This window comes from Mauremys mutica, chromosome 20 (assembly GCF_020497125.1).
Source record: "Mauremys mutica isolate MM-2020 ecotype Southern chromosome 20, ASM2049712v1, whole genome shotgun sequence".
NCBI lineage: Eukaryota > Metazoa > Chordata > Testudines > Geoemydidae > Mauremys > Mauremys mutica.
Window position 1 is genome coordinate 16,397,314 of NC_059091.1, and position 17,656 is coordinate 16,414,969.

The following is a 17,656-nucleotide window of genomic DNA, read 5'->3' on the forward strand; positions in this document are numbered from 1 at the left end:
ATGCCTCCCGGTACCGATCCCCGGTGCCGCGTCGAGCAACGCCAGCTAGAGAGGGAGACTCTGCCCAAGGCTTTTCAGCTCCTCCATGGTCATCCAGACATGCATCAGTGTCGTCCGACGCGGGCAGTTCATACGCGCAGGACCGTGATTCGGATGTGCCCAACAGAGCCTTCCAGGAGCCCCAGGCCCAGGACCCTGGTCCCCCATCAGTGGTCATTCTGGCAACTTGGGCGTACCACCAGGCCCAAGGTGTACCTGTGATCCCATCCCACTCTGTTCCGTCAGAGCACCGGGTGCCAGAGGCGACTGTTAGCCATCCCCCTCCGACTGGTACGGAGGAAGCCCCGGTTCAGCCACCGGACTCCCAGATCCCACTGGAACAGGAGGTCGTCCAGGAGCACGAGCCCACGCAGGACCCGCTTGTCCCCGGCCTTTCTTCCTCCTCCTCCCCAGATGAGGCGGTGGCAGGAACGTCCTCCTCGGGCCCTCCTCCAATCGACTTGAGGGCCCATCAGGACCTCCTGAAACGGGTGGCACTCAATATAAACCTCCAAGTGGAGGAAGTCTCAGAGATAGAGGATCCGGTCGTAGACATTCTGTCGGCTGACGCCCCCACTAGAGTGGCCCTACCGTTCATTCGGACGATCCAAGCCAATGCGGATACCATCTGGCAGTCTCCAGCCTCTATCCCGCCCGTGGCCAGGGGAGTTGAACGCAAGTACATGGTACCCTCCAGGGGGTACGAGTACCTATATGTACATCCTCCCCCTTGCTCCCTTGTCGTCCAGTCCATCAATGACGGAACGCCATGGCCAGCACGCACCAGCCCCTAAATCGAAGGAGGCTAGGCGAATGGAGTTACTGGGCCGTAAAGTGTACTCGGCAGGGGCCCTGCAACTCCGCGTAGCAAACCAGCAAGCCCTGCTTAGCTGCTACAATTACAACACCTGGGCGGCGGTGGGCAAATTTACGGAGTTCCTCAGGACTCCCGTCAAGAGTTTCCTGCCCTCCTGGAAGAAGGGAAGAAAGTGGCGAGAACTTCCCTCCAGGCCTCATTGGATGCAGCTGACTCTGCTGCCAGGACTCTGGCCTCGGGTGTTGCCATGAGGCGCATTTCATGGCTCCAGGTGTCGGGCCTTCCCCCGGAGCTGCAGCATACTATACAGGACTTGCCCTTCGATGGCAAAGGGCCTGTTCTCTGAAAAAAACTGACCCTAGGCTACAAAGCCTAAAGGACAGCAGGGTCACTATGCGCTCTCTTGGCATGCACACGCCGGTGACTCAGCGCCGGCCTTTCCATCCCCAGCCCCACCGCCCTTACCCTCCACCTAGACAAAGACAGGACTTTGGCAGAAGGCGTGGCCGAGGCGGTCGTAGGCGTCAGTCAGGGCCCCAAGGGGGCCAAATTCAGGGTCCTTCTAAACCACCAGCGGGGCCAAAGCCAAACTTTTGAAGGCACGCCTGAGGACGGCGTACCAGTTATTACACAGGATCTGTTCCCTCCCTTTTACAACCACCTGTCCTTTTTCCTCCCTGCGTGGTCCCATCTATCCTCAGATCGTTGGGTCCTACGCACGGTGGAACTTGGGTACCGCCTCCAGTTTATTTCACCCCCCACCTCCCAACCCTCCATCCTCGTCCCTCTTCAGGGACCCCTCTCACGAGCCATTCCTCTTGCAAGAGGTGCGGACACTCCTCGCCATCGGAGCTATAGAGGAGGTACCAAAGAACGAAAGGGGCAAGGGGTTCTACTCCCGCTATTTCCTAATCCCCAAGGCGAAGGGAGGTCTCAGACCTATCCTAGACCTGCGGGAACTCAACAAGTTCATGATAAAGCTGAAGTTCCACATGGTATCCCTGGGGACCATCATCCCATCCTTGGATCCCGGAGACTGGTATGCCGCCCTCGATATGAAGGACGCGTATTTTCACGTCACCATTTATCCTCCACACAGAAGGTACCTCCGGTTTGTGGCCAACCGTCAACATTTCCAGTTTACGGTCCTTCTGTTTGGCCTCTCTACTGCCCCAAGAGTATTCAAAGTGCATGGCTGTAGTCGCCGCCTCCCTCCACCGCCGTTGGATACATGTTTTTCCATATCTAGATGATGGACCTCGGAGGTCCCTCGAATGAGCCAAAGTTACCCGTCATGTGGGCATCGTCAAGGACCTATTCCTGCGTCTAGGCCTGATGATCAATATAGAGAAATCCACTCTGATTCCCACACACAGAATAGAATTCATTGGGGCCATCCTGGACTCCAATCTCATCAGAGCCTGCTTACCTCAGCCTAGGTTTCAGGCGATGGAAACAATTATACAAGGTCTACGGAACTTCCCGGCAACTTCGGCTTGCACTTGCCTAGGTCTCCTGGGTCACACGGCTGCCTGCACATTCGTAACCAAACATGCCAGGCTACGCCTCCGTCCCCTCCAATCTTGGCTCACCTCGGTATACAACCCGGGCAGAGACAGCCTAGACATGATCGTCACGATCCCCCCGAGCATCCTAGGCTCCCTCGACTGGTGGTCGACGCCCTCCCTGGTGTGTGCAGGGATGCCGTTCCATCCGCCTCACCCCTCGGTGTCCCTGACGACGGACACCTTGTCTCTCGGCTGTGGTGCTCACCTTGGTCAATTTCGCACTCGGGGCCTTTGGTCAGCTCAAGAGCTGGCCTTGCACATCAATGTCAGAGAGCTGAGAGCAGTCCGCCTTGTGTGCCAGGCATTTCAGCAGCACCTACAAGGCCGTTGTGTCTCAGTGTTCACAGACAACACAACAGCCATGTATTACATAAACAAGCAGGGAGGAGCACGGTCCTCCCCTCTTTGCCAGGAAGCCATCCAGCTCTGGGACTTCTGCATAGCTCAATCGATAGACCTGGTAGCGTCCTTTCTCCCAGGGGTCCGGAACACTCTGGCGGATCGCCTCAGCAGATCCTTCCTGTCTCACGAGTGGTCGATTCGGCTGGACGTTATCCATTCCGTTTTCCAGAAGTGGGGCTTTCCCCGCATAGACCTCTTTGCTTCTTGCGAGAGCAGGAAGTGCCAGATGTTCTGCTCATTCAAAGGACTCTCCCTGGGCTCGATCTCGGACGCTTTTCTGATGCCGTGGACGAGCCATCTGCTGTACGCTTTTCCACCGTTCCCACTGGTTCACAGGGTCCTGCTAAAACTCCGCAGGGACAGAGCGCACCTGATCATGATTGCTCCAGCGTGGCCCAGGCAGCACTGGTACACCATGTTGCTAGACCTGTCGATAGCCAACCCGATACCCCTGCCTCTTCGCCCAGACCTCATAACGCAGGATCACGGCAGACTTCACCACCCAGACCTGCAATCCCTGCACCTCACAGCATGGTTGCTGCGTGGCTAAACCGATCCAAGTTACGTTGCTCTGCCTCGGTACAACAGGTACTCCTGGGTAGTAGGAAACCTTCCACTAGGTTAACATATCTGGCCAAGTGGAAGCGTTTCTCCTGCTGGTGCAAAATGCACAATGTTACTCCCACCAAGGTCCCGATCCATTCCATCTTGGACTACCTCTGGTCTCTCAAAACAGCAGGGCCTGGCGGTGTCATCATTGAGGGTGCACTTGGCCGCCATCTCTACCTTCCACCCAGGGGAGAGCGGCCGCTCCGTTTTATCGCACCCTATGGTTTCTAGGTTCCTCAAGGGCTTGGAGCACTTATAACCCCCAAGTTCGCCGCCCCGCCCAAACCTGGGACCTCAACCTGGTTCTAACCAGACTTATGACTGCCCCATTTGAGCCGCTGGCAACCTGCTCGCTGCTATACCTGTCCTGGAAGACAGCTTTCCTCGTAGCCATTACATCGGCCAGACGAGTCTCTGAGCTTCGGGCTCTCACGGTGGACCCACCGTAAACTGTGTTTCACAAGGACAAGGTGCAGTTGCGACCACATCCGGCCTTCCTCCCTAAGGTGGTGTCGGCCTTTCATATCAATCAGGATATCTTCTTTCCAGTCTTCTTTCCGAAGCCACACTCATCGCAAAGGGAGCAACAATTGCACTCCCTAGACGTCCGTAGGGCGCTCGCATTTTATATCGAGCGGACAAAGCCCTTTCGTAAAACGCCCCAACTCTTTGTTGCAGTGGCAGACCGAATGAAGGGCCTACCTGTCTCCTCCCAGAGGATTTCTTCTTGGGTGACGTCGTGCATCCGCACCTGCTATGACTTGGCCCATGTTCCATCGAGCCACCTCACTGCACATTCCACCAGGGCTCAGGCTTCTTCTGCTGCCTTCCTGGCTCACGTACCCATCCAGGAGATATGTCGCGCAGCTACCTGGTCCTCGGTCCACACCTTTGCGCCTCACATTATGCACTGGTCCAACAGTCCAGAGATGATGCAGCCTTTGGCTCAGCAGTTTTGCATTCTGCAACATCTCACTCCGACCCCACCGCCTAGGTAAGGCTTGGGAATCACCTAATTGGAATAGATATGAGCAAGCACTCGAAGAAGAAAAGACGGTTACTCATCTTTGTAACTGTTGTTCTTCGAGATGTGTTGCTCATATCCATTACAAACCCGCCCTCCTTCCCCTCTGTCGGAGTAGCTGGCAAGAAGGAACTGAAGGGCCGTTGGGTGGGCAGGGCTATATATTCGGCGCTATAGCGGCGCCACTCCAGGGGGTGACCCAGCCGACCCACCAGGTGTTGCTAGGGTAAAAATCTTCCGACAAACGTGCACGCGGCATGCGCACACCTAACTGGAATGGATATGAGCAACACATCTTGAAGAACAACAGTTACAAAGGTGAGCAACCGTCTTTTTCTACTGAGAAGGTCCGTTCATGGATTTCCTTCTGTATACATATGTGCTATGACATTACCAACGTTACCCTGCCAGGAAGCGTGATAGCACACTCAACAAGATCTCAAACAACTTTGGCAGCTTTTCTAGCCCAAGTGCCTATACAGGCAAGTCGCATCATACGCGCATTTAACTTACACTAAATACACGCTTGGAAAAAAAAGAAAAACCACAAGATACCTGTAAATAGTACAGGTGATTCCACCCAAGGAGCGTATGCCCCGGAGTGAGTGTGAGACGGGAGACGTGAATCTGCTGTTCGCTCAGTCGGTCTCAGTTCCCACATGACTCTCATAGTGTGAGCATCTCGCTGGGTTGAGTGTGATTCTAGTGTTTAAAGGATACGTATTTTTCATACAACATGGTCCCTAAACGCAAGCCAACTACTTCATCTGGTGCTCAACCGAAGAAACAGTGATCTGTTCCAACACTGGAGGAAAAACTGGCTGTGTTGGACTTATTGAGAGACGGTATGTCGGTCTCCAACGTGGCACGTAAATATGGCTGCAACGAATCTAGCATCTGTGCCATCAAGATTCGAGACAGAGAAATTCGTCAAGCTGTGGCATCAAGTGCTCCAATAACTGCTAAGGTGACGAGCCAGGTGCGTGATAAGACTTTAGTGAAGACTAAAAAGGCATTAAACTTATGGCTGGAAGACATGAATCGTAAACATGTGCCTATCGATGGCAACACGTTGCGAGAAAAGGCTCTTACCCTCTTTGTGCTGTTCAAACCTCCTGCCAAAGAGGGACAGCCTTCTGATGAGAAGGAATTCAAAGCCAGCCAAGGTTGGCTTAACAGTTTTAGGAACTGCTTCAACCTCAAAAATGTGCAGACTACTGGTGAAGCTGCATCTCCCAATGAAGAGGCAGCAAAAGCCTACCCCGAACAATTAAAGAAAATCATAGAAGAAAAGGACTATCTTCCAGAACAAGTTTTTAATGCTGACAAGACTGGGCTCTTCTGGGGGGGGGGGGGAAGCCCAACCGTACTTACATTTTGAAATCAGAAAGACAAACCCCTGGCTTCAAAGCAGCTAAAGACCGTGTGACTGTGTTGTTTTGTGGCAACATGGCTGGGCATTTAATAAAGCCGGGCTTGCTCTACAGGGCTGTAAATCCCTGTGCCTTAAAAGGCAAGAACAAAAATCTCCTGCCTGTGTTCTGGCAATCAAATAAAAAGGCTTGGGTGACGGCAGCATATTCCTGGATTGGTTCCATAAGTGTTTCATTCCGGAGGTCAAGCGGTACCTCGAAGAGAAAGGACTTGACTTCAAAGTGTTGCTGATTGTAGACAATGCTCTTGGCCACCCTGCGGCACTCTGGTTTGCACATAACGATGTTGAAGTCGTCTTTCTCCCCCCAAATACCACCTCCATCCCCTCGACCAAGGCGTGAGTTTCAAGGCCACATATACGAGGCTTACGTTCTCATGGATATGTAGCACTATGGATGCTGATTCCAATCTTAATGTGATGGAGTGTTGGAAGTCCTTCAACATTGCCGATTGCATCACTTATATTAAACAGGCAATAGATGCAATCAAGCCTGAAACAGTCAATGCATGTTGGTGAAACCTATAGAATGTGTGAATGATTTTAAGGGTTTCCCAACTATTGACAAAGAAGTGAAACACATTGTTCAGGTGGTCAGGCAAGTGGGTGGTGATGGCTTTGTTGACATCCTTGAGGAAGAAACTGAAGAACTGATTGAGAGCCAAAGAGAAACACTGACTAACAAAGAATTAGAGGAACTGATAAAATCGTCTACAGAAGACGAAGATGATGATGACAAACAGGAAGAAGGTCTAAAGGTCTTGAAGGTCTAAAGAGTTACGGTGACTATAAACTCTTTTACTGTCCAATATCACATGGTAATAAATAGATTTGGGGGTGGGGAAGTTCTACAAAGACCTTAGTTTACTCAGCAAACACCCAAAAGCATTCATTCATTCTAAAACTGAAAGCATATTGATCAAACACAAGAAAGAACAAGAAATTAAAACAAGCATTTATATTGAAACTGAAACAATCAAATCCTTTAACGTCTCTCTCATTTGGGAGACAAAATAGAGACTTATTTTCGGAACAACCTTTCATTGATTAAAAGAGTTAATTTTACTTCCAGTCCTGCCTTGTAAAGGGTATTTACTTCTCCTGTTTCCAAGACAGACAGACAGGCTCAGGGTAGAGGAGAGAGAGGGAGAAAGGTTGGGGAATACAGATTTTACAGATATCTTCAGAATATTGGTCAATCATGAATGGATGCTTTGGCTGGCAGGTCAAGCTTAGCACTTTCTGCTTGATCCCTGTTCATGCTCTGATTGGGGACATCATCTATTTGGATTCTTGCTCCTTAGACAAGGCACAGTTGTGGTCATCTCATCTTACTACATTAATACAAAAAGCTGAGAGAATGAGAGAGGAGATAGGACAAAAGAGGGAGGAAAGAAAGCAACACAACAAGGGAAGGGAAAATAATACAGGATCTTACATGCCTTTGCAGGGCTGGTAGACAGTCCCACTGGTGGGCTGTTGTGATTGTGTGGTGACTGTCAGCGCTCACAGGTGAAAATAAAGTTCCTTCAACAAGAGCAAGGCCAGCTGGCCACCTCCCTCTGTCCCCCAGGAAGTCCTTAGCCTGGTCTGCTCTGTCTGACTTAAGCTTGAGGAAGCTGAGATGAGTCAAGATGAGTTTCAATGCTGGCAGATTGATGGATGAGCTGAGGGAAGAAAACTATTTTTTCCCCAAAGTCTCATTTTAGGAACCCCGAAAAGGAGTAAAAATAGGTGGCATAGTTTATGCTCATTAATGTGTCCATCATTTAAGTGCATTTCTGTAAGGCCAAACTTGGCATAGGTACCTTTGTTTCCGTATTTTCTTGTTTACCAAGTATAATCTGGCATAGTCCTTGAATTATATCAGTAAGCCCTGGTTGTTTGGACTACTAGAGTTTCTCTGTTGGGTTTTTTTGCACCTGTTATAATATTAGTCATTGTAAACAACTTGACCTATTGATCATGGGTATTGCAACTTTTATGAACTTCCACATACTTTTTACAGTTGAGCTCATGGTAAGTTTGTAGGTCCAATAATCACAACAGGCAACACTTGAATTTAGCTTGAATTAACTCTGCAGTGAAGATGAACCCTTAGACATTCCTCAAGTCTGCTCATTACGGGGCAGTCCTGGCTGAACCATACTTACAGTATACCCTCAGTGGCTTTTGCAAGCTCCAGGAGCAGAGTTAAGGTTGGGTGAGGGCTGCTATGCACCTTACCTCTTTATTTTCTGGTTTTCAGAGATTTCAATCTAGTTGCACTCAACATTCTAGATGGGTACAAGGCACTGCCAGCCAACCATAACTCCTTGTTAGCTAAAGTTTTTTGGTAGTGAATGGAGAGCAGATCTCTGCTCCCATTTCTGCCCCATATTTCCTCTATAACCTTTTCCAAGTCACTTACATCCCCTGTCCTTTGGTTCCCCCACCCAGAAAGCAGGCCCACACACATTCCCCTCAACCAAAGGGTGTTTGGATGGCAAACACAGCAGGAGAAGTGCCAGATCCTAGACCCTCCTTTCACTTTGAAATATACCCTGTGTCGTTCACAGGCCAATGGTAGAAACACCCCCAGCACCAAGGGTGCTTCTCCATCAGCTTTGTTGCACCTAGTTTTCAAACAGCAATTCCTGAGACACTGGATTATTCCTGCCTTTGAAAATTGTCTCTGGTTTGAGCCAACTACCAATCCCACTGTCAGGGTGTCATGGCTTGGTCATGGGCAGTCAGACCTTGTAGTCAGAGTCAAAGTCTGCAGCCAGGAGACGGGAGTCAAGAGCCAACTGGGTCAGGATTTCGGGAGGTCAGTAGCAGGAGACAAACTGGAGATCAGAACCACAAGTCGGGAACTAGAGTCAGGCCAGGTCAAGCTATTAGAGGGTCAGAGATAGGAAACCAGCTGGAGGCCAAGAACCTCAAGTGAGATGCCAGGAGTCAAGCCAGGATATCAAGCAGAATGGGTGGGAAGCACAAGGTGCACAGTCCAGAGCAGGGTGAAGCCCGGTTGTTCAGATAGCTTCCTGTTCCTGCTGCTGGCTTAAGCAGGGCCAGTCAGCCATTCAGCTACTCTGACACTCCGCCAATTAGACCTCAAAGATGGAGCCTCACACGGGCTGGGCTTCATGGGTCCCAGGTAAGCCATTGTCAGCAGGCTGCACCTATGGACTTGAGTTTGATACTGGTGAGTCATGACCCATGGAGTGTTTCCACAATTTTCATCCTTATCTTCAGAACCCCTTCCTTTGTCAACAAGATGGAGCCCTAAAGTAAGGGGGAAGCCCCTTGTCCTCTCCTTCTTGGTTTGGGAGACCTGCACCCCCCAGAGCTTGCCTGTTACAAAAGTACTCTCTCTCTCTATGTAAATAGGGAGTTCAGGTACCAGTAGATGGGGTGCAGGCTCTGGGCTGCGCTACGGTGACCAGATGTCCTGATTTATAGGGACGGTCCCGATTTTTGGGTCTTTTTCTTATATAGGATCCTATTACCCCCCCCACCCCCATCCAGATTTTTCACAGTTGCTGTCTAGTCACCCTAGGCGGCGTGGACTTCAGGTGGTTCCCAGGAAGCGGCATCATGTCTCTCTGGCTCCTAAGTGCAGGGGCAGCCAGGGGGCTCCGCAGGCACCACCTGCCAATGGGAGCTGCAGAGCTGGTTCTCGGGTAGCACCTGCACCACTGGCAGGGGCAGCACGCGGAGACCCCCTGGCCACCCTACACCTATGAACCAGAGGGACATGCCAGGTGCTTCTGGGAGCCCTCCGCTGTGGCCAGCGGTGCTGACCAGAGCTGCCAGAGTCCCTTTTTGACCGTGCATTCCGGTTGAAAACTGGATCTTGGCCATCCTATCTCTGGTTGGCTCAGCTCTCAGAGGGTGCGTAGGGTATCGCCTCCCAGGTGGGTTGCCAATAATGAAAACTTCCTACACTGCCTCAGAAACAGATACTAAGCATGTCAGATAATTACCTAACCTTGTTCTGGGAATTTCTGGGTCCATGTAGCTGAGGTGCCTGCTCTCTGGACATGTGCAAATGGAAAACATTTTTAGGCCCTGTCGAACTAGGAAGGACTCAGACTGGTGATCTTCTGGAGAAAGTCTCTCCCTTTAGGCATCCAGTCCTCTGCTGAGTGTTAATTTAAGATTGGGAGTACATATGGCACTTTAGAGACTAACAAATTTATTTGAGCATAAGCTTTCGTGGGCTGCAGCCCACTTCATCGGATGCATAGAAGTGGGCTGTAACCCACAAAAGCTTATGCTCAAATAAATTTGTTAGTCTCTAAGGTGCCACACGTACTCCTGTTCTTTTTTGCGGATACAGACTAACACGGATGCTACTCTGAAACCTTAATTTAAGATTGGGGTCCCATAGTTGTAATAGGCTTTTGATTACTATATTTTCTTTATAAGAATAATAATGCAGGGAAGTCAACCATTCAGAGGTTTGAAAATGCCAGAATTGAGGTTACCCAGGGAGCTCTAGGGGTGAATTTCCCCATTGCCTGCAGCTCCTTTTGCAGTTCAATCCTTCCTCTGCCTCCTGCTTGGGATCTGTGAGCCACAGTTAATGCTATGGTAGAGATTTCACACTTCTCTTCCTGCCCCCACCACACGTGGCCAACAGACAGCCAATAGCTAACGCCATAGCTTTGGATAGCTATAAGAGGCCACATATTAAAGGTCTCCTGCTCAGATTGGCAAACACATATCAGTCTCTCCATTTCTTCCTCCTGACCACAGGCACAGAACTTGAGCCAAGCAGGACTGACTTTCCCAGTGGCATCACTATATTTGCACTTGAAGATCAGGGGCACAGCTGATCCTCTGAAAGATCATGGATCGTTTTAGGGAGACAGACCAAACAGATGGAGTCCTTCAAATCAGTTATTGGAGCCAAGATGTTAGGGACCAGATTGTAGCCAGCATGAGAGTGGATGTATAATGGGGAGGAGGAAAGGGAGTTCACATTGTGCCCTCAATGTAGATCTCAACCACACCTACAGGCCTGCTCTAGGCAGCAGATGGGGCAATGGCCATCTCCACATTGGCCAGCAGAGGGCATACTGTGCCTGGGCATGAGAAACAGGAGTGGGTAGGGTTGCCAACCCTCCAGGATTGTCATGGAGTCTCAAGGAATTAAAGATTAATATTTAAGATTTTGTCATGTGATGAAGCCTCCAGGAATACATCCAACCAAAACTGGCAACACCAGGAGTGGGTGCTCTCCCTCTTTGCGTCTGGACAGCATGGTCTGCCTGACTCACAGTGACTGCTGGGGCTCCTGATGGGGAAGTGAGGTGCCACCCCATGCTCAGCCTACAGTATGCCTACGCCAGACCTGAAAGGTGGAAACATAGCAGCGCGGCCCTGGCAGCACAAGAAGCTAGCTTCCTCAAGTACAATTCTGTCTGAAATTGTAGGTACATCCTCAGGACACCAAGCCCCTATTGCCACCAGGGCTACACTGCTCAGTCAGCGCTAGTGCAAATATGTCTCCTTGAGCTGGAAATTACACTTTCCAGTTCTGAGAAATTACACTTTCCATACACTGAGAGGTGTGAGTAAGCGTTGGCTACCAGGGGCTGCAGCAATCTGGGCAGTGCTGCATCCAAATCAATGAAGGGGAATTACATGATGCTTGTAGGTGGTCACACCCAGTGCCAGATGAGACAGATATTTCTGCTAAAATGATCAGCAGTAAAACAGTTAATATGGACATTTGTGTACCAGACTTCAGAGTCAACAGACACTGGGGCAGACCCGGAAGTGGAAGGACTAACAATTCTCCAGAGCAAATGATTCAGCCAGCAGTTTTCGGGAGAGGCTCTTCTCCCCATGCAGTGGATGATGCGCTATTCACAGGACAGATCTCCCCTCATCTCTTCATGCAGCATACACTGTGCTGCAGGGAATGCCCCCTACCTGTACAATACCCATCAACTTGCAGAAACTGCCTCCCCATGCAGTGCCCACCCACCTGCACAGAGTCGCCTTTCCCCTCCTTGTAGTGATCAGCGGGCTATAGAGGCTCCTCTCTCCGTGCAGTCACCGCCTGCTGCAGAGCTGCCCCGCACCATGCACGCCCCCTCCTCCGCACAGCTGCCCCTCCCCCCCGCACCATGCACGCCCCCTCCTCCGCACAGCTGCCCCTCCCCCCCGCACCATGCACGCCCCCTCCTCCGCACAGCTGCCCCTCCCCCCCGCACCATGCACGCCCCCTCCTCCGCACAGCTGCCCCTCCCCCCCGCACCATGCACGCCCCACACTCCCCCGCACAATGCACGCCCCCTCCCCCGCACCATGCACGCCCCCTCCCCCGCACCATGCACGCCCCCTCCCCCCGCTCGATTGTCGCACACTCGGCAGCACATCGGCCCCCCCCCCCGCACCATGCACGCCCCCTCCTCCGCACAGCTGCCCCTCCCCCCGCACCATGCACGCCCCCTCCTCCGCACAGCTGCCCCTCCCCCCCGCACCATGCACGCCCCCTCCTCCGCACCGCTGCCCCTCCCCCCAGCACCTTGCACGCCCCCTCCTCCGCACAGCTGCCCCTCCCCCCCGCACCATGCACGCCCCCTCCTCCGCACAGCTGCCCCTCCCCCCCGCACCATGCACGCCCCCACCACTGCAGAGCTCTCTCCCCCACCCCCCGCAACGTGGCTGCCGTGCGGTCCCCAACTGGCTGCAGACCCAAGAGCGTCCGTCTCCCCTCGCGCAATACCCGCTCGGCCGCGGCGCTCCCTCTTCCTCCCTAGCGCAGCGCCCCCCTTGTAGCGGCTGCCCGACAGCAGAGCGTCCTGACCTCTCTTCACTCCCGGCTCCGCCTTAGGGCTTGCGCTCGAGGGGTGGGGCTTAGGAAATGGAGGGGGCGAGGCTTAGGTAGCGGAGGGGACGCACGTAGCCTGCGCGGGATGCGTCGGTTGCGTGGTCTGTTGCGCCGCGACGCAGAGCGTTGCGCGGTGAAGTCAGTGCGGAGCCGCTATCGGTCCCTCTCGCTGCCCCTCAGTCTTTATCTGCCCCGCGGACGCCCCGGCCCCAGCCCCCGGTGCGACGCGGAAGAGACACCTCCCCCCCTCCGGGCCCCACGGCACCCGGTCCGGCGGGAGGGTGGAGAGCGCGCAGCCTGTCCCTCAGGTGAGAGCCAAGTTCGCGCGCGAGGGAAGCGGCTCCCTTGACTGGGGGGCGCGGTCGAGCGGAGGTGGGGGTGTCGGTATTCACCATCCTTGGTTACGTTGTCCTGCTAGCGTAACCCGCATTGCGTAATGCGGCCGCTGCGTCAGGGAGGCTACGCAGTCTTCGCTGGGACGTCTGTCTCAGGCTGAGGCCTGCTGCTCAAACGTTGTATTCCAACCCGCTTTTCTCTTGAGGGGAGTACTACGTTGTGTGCGTAGCAGGAGAGGCCCTCCAGGCCGCTTTTGTGCCGTTCACGTAGCCCGCGTTCTGCAGCCAGCGGTCTGCGTAGGTGGGGTATGAGAACGGGTAAGGGGATTGGCTTTTTCTGCTGTTTACGCATTTGGCGGCTCTTTAAACTGCAGCATGCTACGTGATTTACGTAGGGGCGTCTCTGGCTCTGTTGCGCCGATTGCGGTGGAAAGCGAACGCAGGGCATAGGGTGCGAGTTTGCGTGGGAGAGAGATTTGGCCCCATCTGTGGGCTACGCGATTTGCGTAGATAGTGCTTTCCCCACGCGCGGACTGCGGTTTACGTACGTTGGGTGCGATTCTTCGCTGAGGATGGCTGTTCCCTGGAGAAGTAGACGAATAGCGCTTTAGCGCTATTTGCGTAGCAACCTGAGTAGCCTGATGTATTTTTTTTAGCAGACGCGCTGTTTGCGTAGGAGCGTTTGTCCTCTGGTGAGTGGGGAAAAGCTTTTTGGTACCCGGTCTGCATAGGGGTGCCTGTGTGTGAGGGGCCGTTGCGCTGCTTGCACTGGGGCCGTTGCGCCCCGGTGGGGAACGGGTAGCTCAGTACGCGGATTGCGCAGCGTACGGGAGCAGGGGCCCTGGGGCGGGGCGGCGGAGCTGATGGTACTTCCTGCCGCCGCCATTTTGTCATCTCGCCGGAGGAGGAAGCGGTGGCTCTTGAGTGGAGGCAGCGGCCCGGCCTGGCCCCGCGGCTTGCGGTGAGTGAGGCGGTCACGCACCCCACCCTCACGGGCTCTACACGCCCCGGCTCCTTCGTGGGTCACGCCAGCCCGGGCCAGGCGGCCCCCGAGACCGCCGGCGGGGCGTGGGACAGCCGCGTCTCTCCGCGCCGTTAGGCCGGGCTGCGGCCGCCACCCCCGCGGGGTGGATGCGGATAGATCGAGCCCGGCTCCTCATGGCGTTCAGGCCCAGCCGCCCCCGAACTGCCAGGGTGGCTGGGCCCAGCGCCGACACGTGCGGGTCCTGGTGATTGGGCGGCCGGTCCGGTCTCTGCGGAGGGCCGGGCGGGGATAGGTCATTGGGAAGGGAGCGGCGGCGCTGGTGCAGCAGCAGGAGGCGGCTCGGCGTTAAACCCTGTTCACTGTAACCAAGTGATACAGCTTGTAGCGGCCTGCTGGCACTTTAATGTCCGGCAAACAGCCGCTGGCGGAAGGTCCTCTTTGGGATTGCATAGTAAATGCGGTACCAGCAGAGTCCCGTAAACTGGACTGAGGCGCTGATTCCGGTTTAAACGTGCCTGATTGGAAGGAAGACTTTGAACAATGCGTGCTTTTGATGAACCTTGACATTTTTTTTTGGAATTCTGGTGCACTTCAGAGTATAAACTGATGCCGCTTACTACACTGGCTCTTCAGATTTTGTCATTTTGCAGTGTAGAAAAACAAATGTTCTCTCACGGTGTGAAAGACTCAAATAAGTTGTAGTAACTATACAGTGATAAGAACGAGGAATATTTGTGGCACCTTAGAGACTAACAAATGTATTTGGGCATAAGCTTTTGTGGGCTAAAACCCACTTCGTCAGATACATGCAGTGGAAAATACAGTTCCTACTGTATTTTCCACTGCATGTATCTGACGAAGTGGGTTTTAGCCCACAAAAGCTTATGCCCAAATACATTTGTTAGTCTCTAAGGTGCCACAAGTATTCCTCATGCTTTTTGCTGATACAGACTAACACAGCTACCACTCTGAAAACTGTATACAGTGATAAGTATCAGAGGGGTAGCCGTGTTAGTCTGGTTCTGTAGAAGCAGCAAAGAATCCTGTGGCACCTTATAGACTAACAGACGTTTTGCAGCATGAGCTTTCGTGGGTGAATACTTGCATCTGAAGAAGTGGGTATTCACCCACGAAAGCTCATGCTGCAAAACGTCTGTTAGTCTATAAGGTGCCACAGGATTCTTTGCTGCTTATACAGTGATAGAAACAGTGGAACTGACTATACTGTGTATTTGGTGGTACATTCTGTATAGAGAATTTCTCAAACTACTGGTTTTAATCCTAAATGTTACAAGTAACACTAGTGAATTTAAAAAAAAATTCAGAACTGTGGTTTATTTTGATATGGACTAAAAATGTGTTGACACAGCTGTTTATATATTGTGAACTAGATAATTTGAAGTAGCCACTTAAAAGAAAGTTAAATGCAAAATTGTTCTACAACTCCCCATCCCCTCAAAAATATAGTTGATTGCATCTAAATCACCTGATTCCATAAATAAATAAATCATAGTTGTAGGACTGGAAGGGACCTCGAGGTCATCTTGTCCAGTCCCCTGCACTCATGGCAGGTCTAAGTATTATCATTCTAGACCATCCCTGACAGTATGATTTCTGCTAATATGAAATTATGTGGGCTAATATTTTCTTCCTGCCTGCAGTGCTTCTCCCACTCTGACTGATTTCCCCCCCCCCCCCCGCCCCAATTGTTGCCTAGATTATAGAATGTTCCTTGAGTGTAAACAGTCTGTTCAGAAACAGAACTTCTTATTAAGAAGGCTGGTCCATGTTTTGGGAAGGAGAGTTGGTAGTATGAGAGGAAAAGGAAGCTGACCATGTCCCTACTGACTGTATTGTGTGGAAGAGGGAAAACTGTTCTAACTTCAGTTAGACATGAGAACCAGAATTTGCCTATATAATATGCTGTCATTGCATTGTGATTGACTAGTGAATTCTACTTAAAATATAACCAGAGAAGTTAGATCTACTTGCACTGCTGGTAATGTGGCTAAAATTCCTCTCTCATAGCTACAGCAAAAGTATTTCAGTAATACTTTTATATTTTCATAGTTCCATTAACTGTTTATATAAAAATGTGAAGACTATTTTGCTTATTTTTAATAACTTTTTTTTTTTCTTTTCCTGCTGCTTGTTAATCATGTAAAGTGAAACTATGGTCTGTCCTGGAACTGGATTGATTTCAGGAATGGGTCAGGACACATCTTTATCTTCCTTTAAATACTACTGATGTTCACACTGTGTTCTTTACCTAAATAGTGCCTTATAGGTAGGTGATGTTAAAAACTAAAAAAGGCCAAAAATTATGTGTCACTTAAACAAATAGTTATAAATGATAAACATCAATTAACTCTCAATAAGCCTTGTTAGATTTTTTTTGAGACTCTGTTTCTGTGAAGTTCTTGTTTACCAATGCTTTTGTAGAAAGACTTGTTTTTAATCTAAAGTTTTAGTGTTCAGACTTATTGCACGTTTTATAAAAACAGACTGGGAAAATAGCTGGAAAATGTAGGAAGTGCATGTGCTGTAGATCTGTGTTTGAGATGCATACTATACTGGGATGGAAAGAATTAAACTGGCAAATATTTACCAGACAGCCAAGATCATGAATGATGACCAGTGGTTGTGTATGATACTGTTATAGTATGGATAGATGCATGTAAACTTAATTCTGCAGGCTACTTTGGATGTTGGGTTCTTTGTTGTATTTTTCATAAAAATAGAATGAAATGGTGGAGGGACTTTGAAAATCATCGATTTACACTAGATTTGTAGAGCCCCAACTTAATTTGAAAATTTATGGTATGGCTTGCAATTTTAGGTTTGTTTGATTATGAATTAAGTTTTATAAATTCTGGTTTTAAACTGTTCAGTGTCACTACCGTAGGATATCTTTGAATTGCCTGAAGCAGTTTCATAAAAACAACAAAAATGAAAATTCCATTGTAAAACACTTAAGCACTTCACTGCTTGGCTAGTTTGATTTCAGTAGCATAAGTGCTTTCATAATGGAGCCTTAATACTGTTTTTATTCAGAATTTATAGTCATACAATGTGGAATAAAATCTTCATCACTATGAAAGTTGCGTCATTGTTAACATTGAAAAGCTTAGTATTCCAAGATGTTAAAGTTCAAAATTGTAATTTTTTTTACACGTACAATCTTACAAATATGTTAACTTCAGTAATGTAACATTTTAAACAATTACAGTTCATGAGCAAAAGTCACAGTTGTTACTATTGCATCCAGTTATTGAAATTCACAGCGGGGTCTTGAAGTCATTCAGAAATCAAAGTTGATTTTTGTTTTCAGCATTTTAAGTTGTCCTAATGCAGTTTCTAGTCTGCATTAGGACACCAGGTGAAATGATGAAAATACTAATTTAAAGCCAGCAGAACCCTTAACAGTTAATTGACACTACTTTCATGATCATATCTTTTTCTCTCTGAGTATATACTTGAGATTATCACTACTGAATTGCTGTTACAATACTCAATTGGTGAATATGACTTTTTTTTTTTAAATTGAGGCAGCTGGCTTGCAGTTCAACTATTGTTGGCAGAAAACCTACTTTCATCATAAACATATTAATCTAAA

General features: G+C 50.3%; 1 protein-coding gene and 1 long non-coding RNA gene across 9 annotated transcripts in view; one reads left to right on the plus strand and one right to left on the minus strand.

The window, feature by feature from the left end:
• LOC123353760 overlaps positions 1-12,872 on the minus strand; it is a 29,454-nt gene extending 16,582 nt beyond the window's left edge. The window contains exon 1 of one of the 2 annotated variants that reach the window (XR_006574571.1): positions 12,697-12,872. This is a non-coding gene — a long non-coding RNA (uncharacterized LOC123353760). Of the gene's footprint in view, positions 1-12,615 lie in introns of both variants that reach the window. The other variant, XR_006574570.1, reaches the window with a different exon arrangement.
• A 24-nt stretch (positions 12,873-12,896) lies between these two features.
• Positions 12,897-17,656, plus strand: part of BRD4 (bromodomain containing 4) — a 207,028-nt gene continuing 202,268 nt past the window's right edge. For 4 of the 7 annotated variants that reach the window (XM_044995162.1, XM_044995167.1, XM_044995168.1 and 1 more), the window contains exon 1: positions 12,897-13,028. The gene's annotated coding sequence lies outside the window, so the exon portion shown is untranslated. Of the gene's footprint in view, positions 13,029-13,351; positions 13,374-13,728; positions 13,748-13,877; positions 14,017-17,656 lie in introns of those variants that run through there. The other 3 variants (XM_044995164.1, XM_044995165.1, XM_044995163.1) reach the window with 3 other exon arrangements.